This window comes from Clupea harengus, unplaced genomic scaffold (genome assembly GCF_900700415.2).
Source record: "Clupea harengus unplaced genomic scaffold, Ch_v2.0.2, whole genome shotgun sequence".
NCBI classification, from domain to species: domain Eukaryota; kingdom Metazoa; phylum Chordata; class Actinopteri; order Clupeiformes; family Clupeidae; genus Clupea; species Clupea harengus.
Window position 1 is genome coordinate 1 of NW_024880835.1, and position 8,717 is coordinate 8,717.

The 8,717-nt window shown below is 49.6% G+C and overlaps 1 long non-coding RNA gene and 5 other non-coding genes across 6 annotated transcripts; 2 read left to right on the forward strand and 4 right to left on the reverse strand.

Annotated features, from left to right (window-relative positions):
• Window positions 1-49: 49 nt before the first annotated feature.
• LOC122132679 lies at window positions 50-2,851 on the reverse strand. Its single transcript, XR_006152235.1, has 2 exons — window positions 2,127-2,851; window positions 50-490 (listed from the first exon to the last, which is right to left on the reverse strand). It is a non-coding gene; the product is annotated as an uncharacterized LOC122132679 (long non-coding RNA).
• Window positions 2,852-7,447: 4,596 nt separating this feature from the next.
• Window positions 7,448-7,519, reverse strand: trnad-guc. The gene has a single exon. It is a non-coding gene; the product is annotated as a tRNA-Asp (tRNA).
• A 129-nt stretch (window positions 7,520-7,648) lies between these two features.
• trnai-aau lies at window positions 7,649-7,722 on the forward strand. The gene has a single exon. It is a non-coding gene; the product is annotated as a tRNA-Ile (tRNA).
• A 110-nt stretch (window positions 7,723-7,832) lies between these two features.
• trnan-guu lies at window positions 7,833-7,906 on the reverse strand. Its single transcript has one exon. It is a non-coding gene; the product is annotated as a tRNA-Asn (tRNA).
• A 121-nt stretch (window positions 7,907-8,027) lies between these two features.
• trnak-cuu lies at window positions 8,028-8,100 on the forward strand. Its single transcript has one exon. It is a non-coding gene; the product is annotated as a tRNA-Lys (tRNA).
• Window positions 8,101-8,215: 115 nt separating this feature from the next.
• On the reverse strand, window positions 8,216-8,288 carry trnaa-agc. The gene has a single exon. It is a non-coding gene; the product is annotated as a tRNA-Ala (tRNA).
• Window positions 8,289-8,717: the final 429 nt, after the last annotated feature.

Sequence of the window (8,717 nt, forward strand, 5' to 3'; positions counted from 1 at the left end):
GAGAAAAAGCTATATTGCTTTCATTTAAGCAGGACTAAAAGGCAGTGTGTAATATTTCAAAATAAGTTCCATTTTTATTAGTCATCATAGTTTTATTGACAACATCTGAAATAATTTATACTTGTCTCAGTATTTACACAAATGGAATAGCGTGGACTGTAATTAAAGATACATGTTTGAGAAATAATATGGATAATTTAAGGCCAACAATTACATATAACTGCTTACAATGACAAAGGAAAATGACAAACAAACAGCTATTAACAATGACAAGTGTAACATACAAATGTAAAAGTGTGGATTGTAATCATAAAGATAAGCATTTCAGAAATGATATGGAACATTTAAGGCCAGCATTCAAATATAACTTTTCACAATGACTAAATGACGCACTATTGAGACTTGGGCTGTCCACAGCCAAGACAGGTCTTTGTCCGTCTTCTCTTCACTTTTTTCTTGTGCACTGCTAAACTCTTCACATCTGGTTAGGCTGGAGCAATGGGAAAGTAAAATAAACCAGTTATTATTTTTATGTCACTGAAATGAACACATTTGATTAGCAGGTAGGTAGGCACTCACAGACACACGCAGGCAGGCAGGCAGGCAGGCAGGCAGGCACGCAGAGACGCAGGCGGGCAGGCCCACACAGACGTACGCACACAGGCAGGCACACACAGACGTACGCACGCAGGCAGGCACACACAGACGCACGCACCCACACACAGACGCAAGCACGCACGCACACACAGACACAGGCAGGCAGGCAGGCACACACAGACTAATGCATGCACACACAGACGCACGCACAGACGCACACACAGACGTACGTACGCACGCAGGCAGGCAGGCACACACAGACGCACGCACCCACACACAGACGCAAGCACGCACGCACACACAGACGCACACACAGACACAGGCAGGCAGGCAGGCACACACACAGACTAATGCGCGCACACACAGACGCATGCACGCACAGACGCATGCACGCACAGACAGAGGTACGCACGCAATCAGGCACGCACAGACACAGGCAGGCAGGCAGGCACACAGAGACTAATGCACGCACACACAGACGTACGCCCGCAGGCAAGAACGCACAGACACAGGCAGGCACACAGACGTCTGTGTGTGCGTGCGTCTGTGTGTGCGCATGCATGCACACACAGAGGTACGCACGCTGGCAGGCACGCACAGACGCAGGCAGGCACACACAGACGCAAGCACGCACGCGCGCACGCGCACACACACACACACACACACACACAAACGTACGCACGCAGGCAGGCACACACAGACGCACGCACACACACACACACACACACACACACAGACGTACGCACGCAGGCAGGCAGGCAGGCAGGCAGGCAGGCAGGCAGGCACACACAGACGTACGCACGCAGGCAGGCAGGCACACACAGACGCACGCACCCACACACAGACGCAAGCACGCACGCACACACAGACGCACACACAGACACAGGCAGGCAGGCAGGCACACAGAGACTAATGCACGCACACACAGACGTACGCCCGCAGGCAAGAACGCACAGACACAGGCAGGCACACAGACGTCTGTGTGTGCGTGCGTGCGTGCGTCTGTGTGTGCGTGCGTGCGTACGTCTGTGTGTGCGTGCGTGCATTAGTCTCTGTGTGCCTGCCTGCCTGCCTGTGACTGTGCGTGCGTGCGTCTGTGTGTGCGCATGCATGCACACACAGAGGTACGCACGCTGGCAGGCACGCACACACGCAGGCAGGCACACACAGACGCAAGCACGCACGCACGCACGCGCACACACACACACACACACACACAAACGTACGCACGCAGGCAGGCACACACAGACGCACGCACACACACACACACACACACACACAGACGTACGCACGCACGCAGGCAGGCAGGCAGGCAGGCAGGCAGGCAGGCAGGCAGGCAGGCAGGCACAGACAGGCAGGCAGGCACGCACACGCAGACGTACGCAGGCAGGCAGGCAGGCAGGCAGGCACGCACAGACACAGGCAGGCACAGACACAGGCGCAGGCAGGCAGGCACAGACGCACGTACGCATGTTGTAACATTACAGTATGATGCAAAAATGTACGTCCAAAACTTTATGTTAACTTACCAATTGCTGCTGGAGGTTCCAGGTGGTCGTCTGGCGACATCTCATGCTTTAGCAGTGGACCAGCAGAGAGCGGCTGGCCAACGGATTCTTGGAGGCAGACTTCAACTCAGCCATTACAACTGGATCAAACACAGCAGGGAGGATGACACCTGGCTGCTTAAGGTCCACCAGCCGTTGGTAGTTCCACTGTGCTGCCCCGGTCAGCCCTGGGCCTGAAACAATTCAGTGGCCATCCACTCTCTTCTTGTGCACTGTAATATTACTTTGGTAAAAAGAAAAAAGAGAGATGTATCAATCCCTTAGTAGTCAAGCTGTTAGTTAGTGCAATGTATTAAGCCAATAGCTGTAGTCTCTTACCAAGCCAGCGATTCTGACGAGTTATCAACACATTACAAGTCAGATCCATGGTGTAAAGATGAGTTAACATCACAACATTAAAACTGTACACATAAATATAAAATACAATCATGTTCATTCATTATATTACGTCATTTCAACACGTCGTAGCATCAGTCTCTTAGCAACAAGTGATGCTGAGGTATAGCTAGTTAAAATTAGTGTCAGTACCGCGGTGACAACATATGATCATGTAACAGCATGAAAACCACACACAATACAAACAAACGTTGTTATGTTAATTCATTCTTTGGCACATAATTACCCCCAAACGTGTCTGATGTGAGAGAGTAAAGCCTGTCAGCTCTCTAACATCAACCTAGCGAATTAGCAGCGAAAACTAATGTTACTAATGTTAAAGCAGGCAAACTTTTATGCCAAATTCTGGCAATATAACTGTAAATGTATTCTGTAGATTTACATTAAACCCAACCAATGTATCTTACCTTTGATGGATGGACACTAGCGTGAATAAATGTAGCTAATCTCCTGTCAGAAGTTTGCCTTAACTAAAAGTTTTTTCAAAGACCGCGCGTCTTTAAAAAAAACTTGGAACAGCGCCAAAAAGTCGTTGTGGCCAAAAGAATATTACATCCATAGTGGTTTAGCTCGGAACAGAGCTCGGAACAGCGCCAAAAAGTCGTAGTGGCCAACATAATATTACATCCGAAGTGGTTTAGCACTTCCATTGGAAATGCATGGGAAATCGTTTAGGTCCGTTTAGCTAAAGAATTCTCGGCTGCCGCGCGGGGGCCAGCCGTGTATTGCTGTAACAGATTACCGGCCAATCGGATTGAAGCATTTTTTTGGGTCCGTGCATTTAATTATTTATTTTAGATTCCCCAAGATAGAGGGTTCGTATCCCCATTGAGGTGTTATCGAATGTGAAATATATGAGTAGAAAGCATTGGAAATACTTGGAGATTAAAAAATAATTACAACTTTCTATGTAAAATTATTTTTTTTGTAGTTTATATCAAGTTTATAGTAATGCTACTACTTTGAACATAGTACAATTACTACTCCATCAGATTGTCAGTATCTTTGTAGAAATGTACTAATGTTTTTTTTAGTTTTTCCCTTGTTTGTCAAGTGTGTTTATCATTAATATCCCCTGTACTGCTCAAATAAACTGAACCAGCAGACTTGGATTCATTCTTATGACACAGAACCTATTGTTGTAGATGGTATAATTAAGATGAGAAAAAGCTATATTGTTTTCATTTAAGCAGGACTAAAAGGCAGTGTGTAATATTTCAAAATAAGTTCCATTTTTATTAGTCATCATAGTTTTATTGACAACATCTGAAATAATTTATACTTGTCTCAGTATTTACACAAATGGAATAGCGTGGACTGTAATTAAAGATACATGTTTGAGAAATAATATGGATAATTTAAGGCCAACAATTAAATATAACTGCTTACAATGACAAAGGAAAATGACAAACAAACAGCTATTAACAATGACAAGTGTAACATACAAATGTAAAAGTGTGGATTGTAATCATAAAGATAAGCATTTCAGAAATGATATGGAACATTTAAGGCCAGCATTCAAATATAACTTTTCACAATGACTAAATGACGCACTATTGAGACTTGGGCTGTCCACAGCCAAGACAGGTCTTTGTCTGTCTTCTCTTCGCTTTCTTCTTGTGCACTGCTAAACTCTTCACATCTGGTTAGGCTGGAGCAATGGGAAAGTAAAATAAACCAGTTATTATTTTTATGTCACTGAAATGAACACATTTGATTAGCAGGTAGGTAGGCACTCACAGACACACGCAGGCAGGCAGGCAGGCAGGCAGAGACGCAGGCGGGCAGGCACACACAGACGTACACACACAGGCACGCACACACAGACGTACGCACGCAGGCAGGCACACACAGACGTACGCACGCAGGCAGGCACACACAGACGTACGCACGCAGGCAGGCACACACAGACGTACGCACGCAGGCAGTCACACACAGACGTACGCACACAGGCAGGCACACACAGACGTACGCACACTGGCAGGCACACACAGGTGTACGCACGCACAGGCAGGCAGGCAGGCAGGCACACACAGACGCACGCACGCACGCACGCACGCACGCACGCACCCACACACCCACACACACACAGACGTACGCACGCACGCACGCAGGCAGGCACGCACAGACACAGGCAGGCAGGCACACACAGACTAATGCACGCACACACAGACACATGCACGTACGCACACACAGAGGCACGCATGCACACACAGAGGTACGCACGCAGGCAGGCACGCACAGACACAGGCAGGCAGGCAGGCACACACAGACTAATGCACACACACACAGACGCATGCACGTACACACACACAGACGCACCCATGCACACACAGAGGTACGCACGCAGGCAGGCACGCACAGACACAGGCAGGCAGGCACACACACACACAGACGCACGCACGCACCCACGCACAGACGCACACACAGACGTACGCACAGACGTACGCACGCAGGCAGGCACACACAGACGCACGCACCCACACACAGACGCAAGCACGCACGCACACACAGACACAGGCAGGCAGGCAGGCACACACACAGACTAATGCGCGCACACACAGAGGCATGCACGCACAGACGCACGCACACACAGACGTACGCACGCAGGCACGCACAGACACAGGCAGGCAGGCAGAAACACAGAGACTAATGCACGCACACACAGACGTACGCCCGCAGGCAGGAACGCACAGACACAGGCAGGCACACAGACATCTGTGTGTGCGTGCGTGCGTCTGTGTGTGCGTGCGTGCGTACGTCTGTGTGTGCGTGCGTGCATTAGTCTCTGTGTGCCTGCCTGTGACTGTGTGTGCGTGCGTCTGTGTGTGCGCACGCATGCACACACAGACGTACGCACGCACACACAGAGGTACGCACGCAGGCTGGCACACACAGACACAGGCAGGCAGGCACGCACACACACACAGACGTACGTACGCAGGCAGGCACACACAGACGCACGCACGCACACACACACAGACGTACGCCCGCAGGCAAGAACGCACAGACACAGGCAGGCACACAGACGTCTGTGTGTGCGTGCGTGCGTCTGTGTGTGCGTGCGTGCGTACGTCTGTGTGTGCGTGCGTGCATTAGTCTCTGTGTGCCTGCCTGCCTGCCTGCCTGTGACTGTGTGTGCGTGCGTCTGTGTGTGCGCATGCATGCACACACAGAGGTACGCACGCTGGCAGGCACGCACAGACGCAGGCAGGCACACACAGACGCAAGCACGCACGCACGCACGCGCACACACACACGCACACACACACAAACGTACGCACGCAGGCAGGCACACACAGACGCACGCACACACACACACACACACACACACACACACACACACACACACACACACACACACACACACACACACACACACACACACACACACACACACACAGACGTACGCAGGCAGGCAGGCAGGCAGGCAGGCAGGCAGGCAGGCAGGCAGGCAGGCAAGACAGGCAGGCAGGCACGCACACACAGACGTACGCACGCAGGCAGGCAGGCAGGCAGGCACGCACAGACACAGGCAGGCAGGCACAGACACAGGCGCAGGCAGGCAGGCACAGACGCACGTACGCATGTTGTAACATTACAGTATGATGCAAAAATGTACGTCCAAAACTTTATGTTAACTTACCAATTGCTGCTGGAGGTTCCAGGTGGTCGTCTGGCGACATCTCATGCTTTAGCAGTGGACCAGCAGAGAGCGGCTGGCCAACGGATTCTTGGAGGCAGACTTCAACTCAGCCATTACAACTGGATCAAACACAGCAGGGAGGATGACACCTGGCTGCTTAAGGTCCACCAGCCGTTGGTAGTTCCACTGTGCTGCCCCGGTCAGCCCTGGGCCTGAAACAATTCAGTGGCCATCCACTCTCTTCTTGTGCACTGTAATATTACTTTGGTAAAAAGAAAAAAGAGAGATGTATCAATCCCTTAGTAGTCAAGCTGTTAGTTAGTGCAATGTATTAAGCCAATAGCTGTAGTCTCTTACCAAGCCAGCGATTCTGACGAGTTATCAACACATTACAAGTCAGATCCATGGTGTAAAGATGAGTTAACATCACAACATTAAAACCGTACACATAAATATAAAATACAATCATGTTCATTCATTATATTACGTCATTTCAACACGTCGTAGCATCAGTCTCTTAGCAACAAGTGATGCTGAGGTATAGCTAGTTAAAATGAGTGTCAGTACCGCGCTGACAACATATGATCATGTAACAGCATGAAAACCACACACAATACAAACAAACGTTATTATGTTAATTCATTCTTTGGCACATAATTACCCCCAAACGTGTCTGATGTGAGAGAGTAAAGCCTGTCAGCTCTCTAACATCAACCTAGCGAATTAGCAGCGAAAACTAATGTTACCACAAAGCAGGCAAACTTTTATGCCAAATTCTGGCAATATAACTAAATGTATTCCTGTAGATTTACATTAAACCCAACCAATGTATCTTACCTTTGATGGATGGACACTAGCGTGAATAAATGTAGCTAATCTCCTGTCAGAAGTTTGCCTTAACTAAAAGTTTTTTCAAAGACCGCGCGTCTTTAAAAAAAACTTGGAACAGCGCCAAAAAGTCGTTGTGGCCAAAAGAATATTACATCCATAGTGGTTTAGCTCGGAACAGAGCTCGGAACAGCGCCAAAAAGTCGTAGTGGCCAAAATAATATTACATCCGTAGTGGTTTAGCACTACCATTGGAAATGCATGGGAAATCGTTTAGGTCCGTTTAGCTAAAGAATTCTCGGCTGCCGCGCGGGAGGCCCGGGTTCGATTCCCGGCCAATGCAGCTGGCTCTCCTCTTGGCTTTTCTTCGACTCAGCCCAGGGCCGAAGAAAAATAAAAGGTCAAGCACTGTCTCCCCGTCGGGGAATTGAACCCCGGTCTCCCGCGTGACAGGCGGGGATACTATCCACTATACTAACGAGGAGCTGGTCATCTCATTGTTCAGGGGGCGTGTAGAATCCAGAAAAGGAGTTGCCCGTCGACTGCTACATGGGGACCTGCTCAGTCCTTGGGGGCATGGTTGTTGCAAAGAGAGGCTGGACTTGTCGACCGTGGCCGGTTAGCTCAGTTGGTTAGAGCGTGGTGCTAATAACGCCAAGGTCGCGGGTTCGATCCCCGTACTGGCCATTTTAGACATTGAGCCCTGAAGAAGAAGAACTATGTTCTTGCTGACCATTAGGACAACATTCTGAAACACGTTTATTGGCTGGAAAACTTCTCGCAGAAAAGGATGATCTCGTCCCTGGGTGGGCTTGAACCACCATCCTTTCGGTTAACAGCCGAACGCGCTAACCAATTGCGCCACAGAGACTGCGCAAGGTTGTCGAGAGGCACAAGGATTCAACGTTCGACCTACGGGCAGACAGGAGGTTGGCCGTTTGTCTCGTGCGCCGCTCTGCCGTGAACTGACAGCATCTCTGCAGGATGCAAATGCCCGGCTAGCTCAGTCGGTAGAGCATGAGACTCTTAATCTCAGGGTCGTGGGTTCGAGCCCCACGTTGGGCGTAGTATTTTCGCATTCGCCATGGTCAGAAAGTCGCCTATGCCAAGGACGATATTCTCCTCGAAATAGCACAAGGAGCTGCCTGATGAAAAGGAACCCTTACACAGCCCAAGCCACTGGAGAATGCGGGCATCGATCCCGCTACCTCTCGCATGCTAAGCGAGCGCTCTACCATTTGAGCTAATTCCCCTTGACGGAAGACAAGTGCCCTGCGACAGAGTAGATTTAAAACCACTTCCTTTTCAGTGGAGACGCTTGCTCAACATCTTTGATTCCCACCACCCATTGTAGCTCGCCAAGCATTTCTTGTAGCCCGCCAAGCATTCTTTAGATGTGAATAACTCTCAACCTGTGCAAGATAGAAGCCCCATTCCAACGCCAACGGAATCCCCCGACAGAGGGGATTCCAATGCACTACATTAAGTTGCAAAAAAATACTTTGGTACATAGATGAGGTGGCTCAAACGTGACCATTTGGGGGTTGCTTGTTTTTCGACCATTCTTCTCTGTTGACCCTTTGGCAACAGCTCGATCTTGGTGGTTTCTCATTTTTCGACCTTTCTTCTCTGTTGACCCTTTAGCAACAGCTCGGTGGTTCTAGGTGGTTTCTCGTTCTCGG